The sequence below is a fragment of the Callithrix jacchus genome, chromosome 5, assembly GCF_049354715.1.
Source record: "Callithrix jacchus isolate 240 chromosome 5, calJac240_pri, whole genome shotgun sequence".
Classification (NCBI taxonomy): domain Eukaryota; kingdom Metazoa; phylum Chordata; class Mammalia; order Primates; family Cebidae; genus Callithrix; species Callithrix jacchus.
The window spans coordinates 29058692-29070277 of NC_133506.1; the positions used below are offsets into that span (position 1 = coordinate 29058692).

At 40.8% G+C, this 11586-nt stretch overlaps 1 long non-coding RNA gene across 1 annotated transcript; it reads left to right on the forward strand.

The window, feature by feature from the left end:
- The first annotated feature begins 2211 nt into the window (after window positions 1–2211).
- LOC118154054 (uncharacterized) lies at window positions 2212–7212 on the forward strand. Its single transcript, XR_004743981.2, has 3 exons — window positions 2212–2351; window positions 6328–6352; window positions 6932–7212. It is a non-coding gene; the product is annotated as an uncharacterized LOC118154054 (long non-coding RNA).
- The last annotated feature ends 4374 nt before the right edge of the window (window positions 7213–11586 follow it).

Below are 11586 nucleotides of genomic sequence, written 5' to 3' on the forward strand. Positions count from 1 at the left end.
AACGGTATATCCAAAGATATACATAGACTCAAAATAAAGGGTTGGAAAAAAAAAAAAACGTACCAACCAAATGGAGAGCAAAAATAAATAAATAAAAAGCAGGAGTTGCAATTTTCACATTTGACAAAATAGATTTCAAAGCTACAAGGATACAAGGGTAAAAGGATTAATGTAATAATAAGAGATCTTAACACCCAGATACATAAGACCCATAATGAGATTTAGATTCAATGAGACAGAAAATTGATAACGATATTCCGGACTGGAACTAAGATCCAGAACAAATAAACTCAATAGAACTCTCCATTTTAAACACACAAAATATACATTATCCACAAAATCTAACGATATATCTAAAGATATACAAAGACTCAAAACAAGGGGATGGAAAAAAACTCACCAACCAAATGGAGAGCAAAAATAAATAAATAAAAAGCAGTAGTTGCAATTTTCACACTTAATAAAATAGATTTCAAAGCTACAGGGATACAAGAGTAAAAGGATTAATGCAACAATAAGAGATCTTAACACCCAGATACATAAGACACATAATGAGATTTAGATTCAACGAGACAACAAATTGATAACGATATCCAGGACTTGAACTCAGAGCCAGAACAAATAAACACAATAGAGGTCTCCATTTTAAACACATAAAATATGCATTAACCACTTTAAACACTCAAAATATTGATCGGCCATTATTGAAACCCATTTTAGGAATGAAGTAATATTCCTTTTTCCCTCTTTTTCTTTTTTTCCCCTTCTTTTTCTCTTTTAAAAAAAAAATTTTCTTCCATCTCTCCCTCCATTTAAAAAAATTTGGTGCCCCTTATTTTTGGGTGCCCTAGGTACATTCTTAGCCTGTCTCTTATAAAGTTAGGTGATCATATGTTTAAGTCTTTAATCCATCTGGAGTTAATTTTAGTGTAAGGTGTCAGGAAGGGGTCCAGTTTCTGCTTTCTGCACATGGCTAGCCAGTTTTCCCAACACCATTTGTTAAACATGGAATCCTTTCCCCATTGCTTGTTTTTGTCGGGTTTATCAAAGATTGTATAGTTGTATGTATGTTGTGTTGCCTCCAGTGCCTCTGTTTTGTTCCATTGGTCTATATCTCTGTTTTGGTACCAGTACCATGCTGTTTTGATTACTGTAGCCTTGTAGTATAGTTTGAAATCCGGTAGTGTGATGCCCCCCGCTGTGTTCTTTTTGCTTAGAATTGACTTGGCTATGCGGGCTCTCTTTTGGTTCCATATGAAGTTCATGGTGGTTTTTTCCAGTTCTGTGAAGAAAGTCAATGGTAGCTTGATGGGGATAGCATTGATTCTGTAAATTACTTTGGGCAGTATAGCCATTTTCACGATGTTAATTCTTCCTAACCATGAACATGGAATGTTTCTCCATCTGGGGAGAAATGCCAAATGTGGGTGAAGGGGAGAAGAAAAGCAAAGCACACTGCCATGTGTGTACCTATGCAACTGTCTTGCATGCTCTGCTCATGTACCCCAAAACCTATAATCCAATAAAAAATTAAAAAAAAAAAAAAAGTTAGGTGATCACTGCTATAAAGTGGAAGTAGCCGTAAAGATGACACTTCAGGTCTCAACTGGAGATTCAGAGTCAGTCATTTCCCCAGCTAGGCTCTAACACAATGTAACGTGATGAGGGGAGGGATTTGCTAATCACAGCCAGAGTCATCACTGAGTGAAGGCATGGTCTGTGCCAGGCCCCCAAATCAACCTCCCCCATTAGCTTCCCAATCTTTCTTTTGGGGAGCCACACCCCACATCCCTTGATCACCCTGGATTGTAGCAAAGAGAGATGATAACAATACTGGTTTATATTTACTGAGAGCATACGAATGCCGGGCACCGCTCTAAGCCTTTTGTGTGTTTTAACTCATTTTATTCCCTACAGCGACCTTCTGAGGAAGAACCTATTATGATCTTTATGTTGCGGAGGAGGAAGCTCAGGCTTAGAAGGAAGGTGTTTGCCCACGTTACACAGAGCTAACACATGTTGGAGTCTGGATTTGAATTCATGCCTTCTGTCTTTAGAGATGACCCCCACCCCATGCCGACCCCAAGCACTGCACCATTATGCTGCCATTCATGACTCAGCTGAATCACTAGATGATGAAGAGAGGAATTGCAAATAGGATTTTGTTGGCTACGAGGCACAAAGGTCTCCCGGCAACAGGAACTCGTTTATGTCACCGCAATCTCCCCATTTAATAACAGAGAGAATATCAATTCGCAGACATACCCTCAGCAGGCAATTTGCCCAGAAAATAGGGAGCAGATTTCTCCATCTGGGGGAAGGAATGGGAAAGAATCACTCTCCTGTGGAAGGTGAGAATCTTAGGGAGCTGACTCAGAGCCGTGTGAGGCAGAGCACCTTTCAGTATTGGGGAAGCTCCTTGAACCAGCGTCCCAGGGTGGAAGTCCAAGAAGGATGTAGGTGAGGGTCCTGATCACTTATTTATTCTTTTTAATTTCACAAACAGAGTGGTTCAGTCATAGGAGTCTGGGTGCCTTGGAGTTTGGAGGATCTCGAGTAACATTTAAGTGACAGGGTTGTAGGGGCTCTGCTGGGAAGGGATTCTGGGCCTGTATATGAAATGGTCTCCTTCAAGTCTCTGCTGCACAGTACAGAAAGACAGCTGCACATCTTTGCCAACAAATTCTAGAGATTGAGTGTAGTGGTGTGATCATAGCTCACTTGCAGCCTCAAACTCCTGGCTTCAAGCAAGCCTCTCACCTCAGCCTCTGGAGTAACTGGGACTACAGACATGTGCCCCTATGCCTGGATAATTTGAAATATTTTTTTTATAGAGACAGAGTCTTTCTATGTTGCTCAGGCTGGTCTTGACCTCTTGGCCTAAAATGATTCTCCCGCCTTGGCCTCCCAAAATGGCAGGATTATAGGTGTGAGCCATCGCACTTGGTCTAAAGACTGGTTTTAAGAAAAGGAAATATGATGGACATGGGGTCATCACATGCCCAAAAGTTCACATGATAGGTGAGAGCTTTCTTTTTTAGGCAGAAATTTCCAACCGTGGTCAGGTTTTTCCTCTAACCCTTGAAGCATGCCCTTCCCAAACCTCCCTCCTGGACTCCTAAGCACTGTCATTGCCAATCCTGTTTTGTTTTGTTTTTTCCATTTCCCCAACTGGCCTCTCTTCTTCGGTCTCCAGCTTCATGTCTGAGTGAACTTTGGCCAGTAGACTTGGGGGAGTCCTTTGCATGCCTTTCTCCTCAACTGACCTCAGGCAAAATGTTTGTCCTGGAATGCATAATGCTTAAAGAGTTGATCCTAAATTTCCTGAAAATAAGTTTCTCTCAGCTTCTGTGTGAGGAAGGAACTGCTATATTGGCTGGTGACCATTTCGAAGCTAACCTCAGTCTCACAATTAGTGTGCTTGGCAATGCTGTCGGACATTGGAACGCAATTGTTCACGTCCCACCTTGATGCAGGATTTTTATGCATTTTCTTTTTGTTGGACAACACGGAGAGTATTCCCTAAGAATTACTTCCAGTCACAAGCCGAATAAAGGGAAATGCAGCTCAATATCCTGCCCCAAAGTCTTTGAACTTCACCAATGCATAACTGGTGGGACACACCCTTATCAGTTGTACAAATGCTCACAGCATGTTCTGTCTTTGGATGGGAGTGTTTTCAGACGAAGATAATTTACCACCTCAATTCAATACCATACAGAGGTCGTATTTGAGAAATTTGTTCTAAATTCGTTATCATTAATATGCAAGGCAGCTGCAGGAAATTATACAACTTGCAAAGCCTTTCAAAAAATGTTCACATGCTGATATCTGGGCTGTTTGATCCAGAAACAGGAAATCACGATCTTTTTGGCTACAGCCTTACTAAGAGTTTTGCATTTCTTAATACTCATTTTTAGTCCAAGTTATTTTTACTTCAGTGACGGTGATGCTCGCCAGTGATTTCAGATTGATAATAAGAACCATGTTCGTCGGTTGGAAGTACACCGCCAGGACCAGTAATGATTTCATAACTGCGTCCCTGCGTGTTTGAAATGAGCTCTGAGAATATGAGCGTCCTGAAAGCCAGGACAGAATAGCTAAGAAAAAGGAAATCTTCTCATCTATAGAATGGGTGAAATATAAAGACGTGAAATGAATTAGGACTTCGTTATTGCAAACAACAAAAGTTACATGATCTTTGACGTAAATGACTGGGAACTGTACTACAGCTCAGCATATTTGGCAATTAAGTCAAAGGACCTTTCTGGAGGAATGTACGTTTTGTAAAGTTCAGAACTCAGTCCAATTTCATGGGTTTTGAAGTTTCTTAACCAATCTTAAACCTTGCATGGTGCCAGTTTTGAATCTATGTGCTTCAAAAATTCTGGATGAAGTACAGTTGGTTTCTGAGAGAAGAAACAGCAGAAGATCAGATAAGCAAGGATGGGCCACCAGGACACAGGGCTTCTGGAGGGCCATTTTCCTTTCTCTTGTTTTTCCTTCTCTGCTTTCTCCCCACATTCCCCAAATGTGCACCAGATGTATAATTCCAGTGTACATGATTGGTTCTGATTGGGGGTTTCTGCTCATCTTATCTCTACTTTCTAATCAAAAGGCACCTAAAATAATAGGAATCCAGGCTAACAGCTCCATCTTAATGTGCTACTCAAGGGATACTCAGGAGCTCTGAAAAGCCATGGCTTGGAATGACTGAAATACACTGTACTAATCACTCCTCTGTGTTAAGGACCCTGAAATAATAGTAGTATCCCAACTGAACATGGGAAGGGCGGGTTTTCTGGGTTGGTAAATGCAGAGAGGAGACCTTTTCTGCCCATTAAGGAGTCAACTCCACATCCAGAAGCTCTGAGGGTCTAAGGGAATTGGACAAAGACAAGCATGTTCTAGCGGCAGAGGGAGGAGAGGGGACACAGAACACGGAAGAGCCTGGGAGGGCTGTGGCGTGAGGATGTCACCAATGGGAGACTGGGCAGGTGGGGACGGCACAAGGGTATTGAAAACCTGGAATTTGGAAACTTATCAGAGGCCGAACAGGTGGGCTGTTTCTAAGACTGATGTAGCTTAATGAAAAATTTTCCCAGACCATCTTTCAGATTTTCAAACAGAAGTTTCACTTTGCCTTTCACCCCAGTCCCACATGTTTGTGGATCTCTCCAGATACTTGCTTTACTCTTTCTTACATCTCTAATGTGAAGCACTGACGTCCCAGGTGTGAGAACTTTGTGTTCTGTGCGTAGACGTTTTCTAGTCACATCCCTGATGGGAGTGAGGCCTGCGAAAAAGTTCATATCCCATGGGCACAAGATTTAAAAGTTGTAAATCAAGCTGGCGAGCTGCTAAATAAAACAGATTCTATTCTTCTACATTGACAGATATTCTAGCTTCATCATGATAAAATAGAAAAATGTGTGCAAACTAAGGTTTTTATGTGATGGAAAGCAAAATATCAAATATGACTGAATTTAATTATTATTTGTGCACATGCCAGTGATATTTAGAATATCAAAACACATTTATTGATATGTTTTGATATTTTATATGTTTCTTGTGTGTGTGTGTGTGTGTGTGTGTGTGTGACAGAGTCTTGCTCTGTTGCCCAGTCTGGAGTGCAGTGGTATGATCTCGGCTCACTGCAACCTCTGCCTCCCAGGTTTAAGCAATTCTCCCACCTCAGCCTCCCAAGTAGCTGAGATTACAGGTGCTTTCCACCACACCTGGATAATTTTTGTATTTTTGGTAGAGACTGGGTTTCACCTTGTTGGCCAGGCTGGTCTCGAACTCCTGACCTCAAGTCACCTGCTTGCCTTGGCCTCCCAAAATGCTGGAATTACAGGCGTAAGCCTGGCTTGATATCATATGTTTTGATATTTGATTTTTAGAATATCAAAACATATGAATGACGTATGTACAATTTATAAATTACAAAATATTTTTCTTAAAATTTTCTTGCCTTCATTTCAGCAAAATCACAAATTCTGTTTTTAAAGAGTCAAGATTTTTATATCATTTGTGTTTTATAGAAAATGATGCTTACTTGGTACACTTGCTCCAGTCACTGTTCTTCAACAGGCTCCTAAAATTAATCTCAATTTTGAGAGATTTTCCTCTGCTAAGGCCAAGCAAATGAATTTTCAGTACAATTCTTTAAGTGAAATTTAGAAGAGAAATGAAGGGTGAAGTTTGCATGTCACATTCAAATGTTGTAATTCTGTCATACCTGATATGCTATCATAGAAATTATAAAAATATTTGAATTGTATTATATAGATTGTTATGACGTGAAAATTATCACTTCTTTTACAGCAATATCAGGATCCACGCAGAAAAGGTACTGAATCCTTCTTTCTTCAGAAAGATACTAGATTCAAAGTTCTTGGATTCTTCTCTAAAATTTTTCTGTGCTAGGATATTATCAGGAAAACCAAAACTATCATCTCTTGTTTAATTTATTTAAATCTCTCTTCAAGCAGCACTATAGTATTCATAAAATACTCTCTGTATTTATTTTGGAATTATTTGTATTTGAATTTTCCCCTTTATAATAGAAATGTTTTTGTGTTATTCCAATTTCTTTATTTTTTTTCCTGGAAGATTTCTTTGTTATGTAGTTCACATACACTTTTGATTAAAAAAAAAAAAACCCACATTTTATCTAAAGTTAAAAAATCAATCCTTTATAAAGTAAAATAGCCAAACTTGGATCTGTTTCCAAGTTTAATGAAAGCTATTGCTAACATTAATAGCAACCACAATTCCTACAAAATAATGTGAATAGTGCAAATTTAAAATTAATTTGATTTTCTTCCAAAGAGTCTGATTCACTATTTATTTGAGCATGTTAACATTTGACCTAACTCTTCTGATACATTTTTTATCTTGTCTAAATTAAATGTGATTTCTTTATCAGCATTCAGCCAGCATTCACTGTGTGACCAAGAGAAGTCATAACGTCAGAATTGATAGTGTTTCATCAAGATGTTCCATTTTGGGGCAAGTCCAGAAAATGTCATAGACAATTTTGAATCATTCCAAAGACTGTCATTGCTATTGGCCCAGCTAAGGCCATATCTCATAGTAACAAATTCAAAACATGTGCCATGCAGGACTCAAGGAATGCTTCTGGTTTTCAGCCAAATTTATGGCCTTACGTCTTTTTTTTTTTTTTCACCAACCATGTCAGCACCATTATCATAGATTTCCCTTGTACAATTTTGTAATCTATTTAAATAAAGTTGACATTTAAAATTTAATTTTATAAAAATGTCATCAGTTCCTCTGAAAATATTTTTATAAACAGTAAGTAGTCACAATTCTAGCATCTAATACAAGGCCTGTCTAATAGCATCCTTTTGGATGTACAATTTTAAGGCTCATGTGATTTTTTTCTAACACTTGCAAAATGTTCCTCAGCTGCCTCACTACTGTTGTGGACACTTAACTATTGTGAAGAGTTAATTCATGCGCACCTCTGCAAGCAGTGCTTGGACCACAAAGAAAGCATGGGAATCAATGCTCATGCTATCTCATTCTATCCGAGGAAGGCTTCCACAGATTAATTCATGTTTTTTCTCCAGCGAAGTGCTTCTGCTGCTCAAATTCTCTCCACTTCTGAGCAGTGTATATTTCTGACTTTGGCGGTCATAAGGTCCAAAAGCCTTCATGGAATTTTGGGGCAGCCTCCTTTTGTTTCAAGTACTTAGGGCAAGAGATGCTAGGTCTCTGATAGTACTATCTGGGTCCAAGCTGATTGCCAGAATTGCTCTTCCTGGGCCAGCTGGCTACGCTGGTGACCCATGAGCTTCCCTCTCTGCTGACTCACATATTTAGTCCAAAATGTAACTTTCTCAGAAAGAGGGTCTCAGGTTATTCCTATAGAGCATGTGTTAGAATCTTGTGATGATGATGATGATGATGATGTGTGTGTGTGTGCTTACTTTTCCTTGTTGTATTTACATAGAATTGTGTCTGATACACACTAGGTACTTCATAAATACTTGTTGAATAGGTAATAATTTTAGTAAGAATGTCTACTTCTAGATGTTTTTTGTAGCAGTGTTTGGCAGCTGATGTTAGAATGTATTGCCTGAAAGGCGCAGAAAACATTTTGATAAAACAAGTGATAATGGAAAACAAATATATTTAATATATGGAATGATGATTCAATGGTAAATTATAGACCTGTATCCCCTAAGCAGTGTCTTCTATTAAATTGCAAATAGCATAGGTGGAAATGCCTGCCACTGTAAAGACTGTTGATTATGATGTGCACAGGTATGGATTCGTATTTAAGTTCTCTCACCTCTCCTCTTTCATACTGCCACATTAGACTATGCCCACGAATCTTAGCTGCCATTTATCCATGTAATGATGAAGGGCAGTGAGAGACTGTTATAAGCCTGAGGGAAACGAAACATATTGACAAAAAGGGAGGAAAAGAGAAAGAGTAGGATCCCATGGCAGATGCTGGGGCAAGACTGTTGACTCAGCTAAGGTAAAGATGTCCTGTGGTGTCTCAGTTGGATGCTACAGAACACCTAGAAAACAAAATGTTAAGAAAAAAAAACATTTGGAGGGGATGGCGCTGTAGGACCAACTCAGGATTGCAGCTCCCAGTGAAAGCGCAGAGGGTGAGTGGATGCCGCATTTCCAGATGGATCTTTATTGCCCACAGACCAGGAGAGTCCCAGGTGTAGGAGCCCCATGGGATGCCAGCGTGGCTGCTTGGGCCGGCGCAGCTGTTTGGGCCGGAGCCGCAGCACAGTGGCACTCCGTATGAAATACACTGGTTTGGTTTCTCTGTTAAACAGGCAATTGGAGATTTCGGAAGGCAGATTAGAACATTCATCTGATTAAACGGGACTTAAACAGAAAGCCAGGCCAGGAGATTCCTGGGCAGCATCGTTGTTCCAGCCAGTGTAGTGGGTTGCTGCATGGGAAATCACACAGATCCCAGCGCCCTTTCAGCAGACAACTGGAACACCTGGGAGAGAGTCAACCATTCAACTTAAAAAAAAAAAAAGGGCTCTGAGGCAGGGAGCCAGGTGATCAGGCTCGGTGGGTCCCACCCCCACAAAAACAAACAAAACAGCAATTGGAAATGCTTGGGGTTGAGAGTTTCACGGTAAGCACAGCTGAACCCAGGACAGTGCAGCTGTGTGGGAGAGGGGTGTCTGCCATTACTGAGGCACTCAACCCCTATGGAGGTACTCTGCCATTGCTGATGCAGCCTGCCATCACCAAGGCAACCCACCATTGCTGAGGCAACCTGCCATAACAGAGAGAGTCCGCCACTACAGAGGTGGGCCACCATCACCACAGCAGCTCTAACCACACCCATATAAACAGGACTACAGGGAATTACACATGGCAGCAGGGGAGAGCCCACGGCAGCAGGGTGGAGCCCATGGCAACAGGATGGAGCCCATGGCAGCTCAGCATAGTCACTACAGGCAGGCAGTGATTAGACTGCCTCCTTGCTGGGCAGGACAATGCAACAGATACTCATAAATAAAGCCCTAACTCCCCGGGACAGAGCACCTGAGGAAAAAAGGGGCTTTATGAGTTCTGCTGCAGCAGACTTAAACATACCTGCCTAGCAGCCCTGAATGAACAGCGGAGCTCACAGCTCAGCACTTGAGCTCCTATAAAGTACATACCATCTCCTCAAGCAGCTCTCTGACCCCCGTATATCCAAAGAGTCACCTCACAAAGGACTGATCAGACTGACATTTGGTGGGCATCATTCAGGGACAAAGATAGCAGAAGAAGAAACTGGTAGCAATCCTCACGGTTCCGCAGCTGCTACAGGTGTACCCCAGACAAGCAGGGCCTGGAGTGGACCTCAGCAGTCGTACAGCAGAGGGGCTAGACTGTTAGAAGGAAAACTAAGCAACAGAAATACTTCATCATCAAAAATCTGGATGTCCACTCAGAGACCCAATTGGAAAATCAGCAACTACTCAGACGACAGGTGGATAAATCCACAAAGATGGGAAGAAAACAGCGTAAAAAGGAGGAAAACACCCGAAACCAGAACACCTCGCCTCCTACAAGGGACCATGACTCCACCAGCAAGGAAACAAAGCTGGACGGAGAATGAGTGTGATGAAGTGACAGATTCAGACTTCAGAAGGTGGGTAATGAGAAACTTCTGTGAGCTAAAAGAACATGTTCTAACTCAATGCAAAGAAACTAAGAACCTTGAAAAAATATTTGAGGAAATGATAACAAGAATGGAAAATTAGAGAAGAATATGAGTGAATTGAAGGAGCTGAAGAACACAACATGAGAACTTCATGAAGCATGCACAAGTCTCAAGAGCAGAATTGACCAAGCAGAAGAAAGGATATCAGAAGTCGAAGATCAACTCAATGAAATAAAATGAGAAGCCAGGATTAGGGAAAAAGCACAAAAAGGAATAAACAAAGTCTCCAAGAAATGTGGGACTATGTGAAGAGACCTAGCCTACGTTTGATAGGCGTACCAGAATGTGACAAAGAGAATGAATCCAAGCTGGAAAATACTCTTCAGGATATTATCCAGGAAAATTTCCCCAACCTAGCAAGGCAGGCCAATATTCAAGTCCAGGAAATACAGAGAACACCACAAAGATATTCCACAATAAGAGCAACTTCAAGGCACATAATCATCAGATTCACCAGGGTTGAAATGAAGGAGAAAATACTAAGGGCAGCCAGAGAGAAAGGTCGGGTCACCCACAAAGGGAAGCCCATCAGACTCACAGCAGATCTCTCGGCAGAAACTCTACAAGCCAGAAGAGAGTGGGGGCCAATATTCAACATCCTTAAAGAAAAGAACTTTCAACCCAGAATTTCATATCCAGCCAAACTGAGCTTCATAAGTGAAGGAAAAATAAAATCCTTTGTGAACAAGCAAGTACTTGGAGATTTTGTCACCACCAGGCCTGCTTTACAAGAGCTCCTGAAAGAGGCACTACACATAGAAAGGAACAACCAGTACCAGCCATTCCAAAAACATCCCAATTGCAAAAGAGCATCAACAAAATGAAGAATCTGCATCAACTAACGGGCAAAAACAGTCAGCTAGCATAAAAATGGGAGCATCAAATTCACACATAACAATATTAACCCTAAATGTAAATGAACTAAATGCACCAATCAAAAGACAGACTGGCAAACTGGATAAAAAGCCAAAACCCATCGGTGTGCTGTATCCAGGAAACCCATCTCACATGCAAGGATACACAAAGGCTCAAAATAAAGGGATGGAGGAAGATTTACCAAGCAAATGGAGAGCAAAAAACACAGGAGTCACAATTCTCATCTATGATAAAATAGACTTTAAAGCAACAAAGATCAAAAGAAACAAAAAAGGACATTACATAATGGTAAAAGGATCGATACAACAAGAAGAGCTAACGATCCTAAAGATATATGGACCCCATACAGGAGCACCCAGATATATAAGGCAAGTTCTTAATGACTTACAAAGAGACTTAGACTCCCACAAAATAATAGTGGGAGACTTTAACCCTCCACTGTCAATATTAGACAAATCAACCAGACAGAAAATTAACAAGGA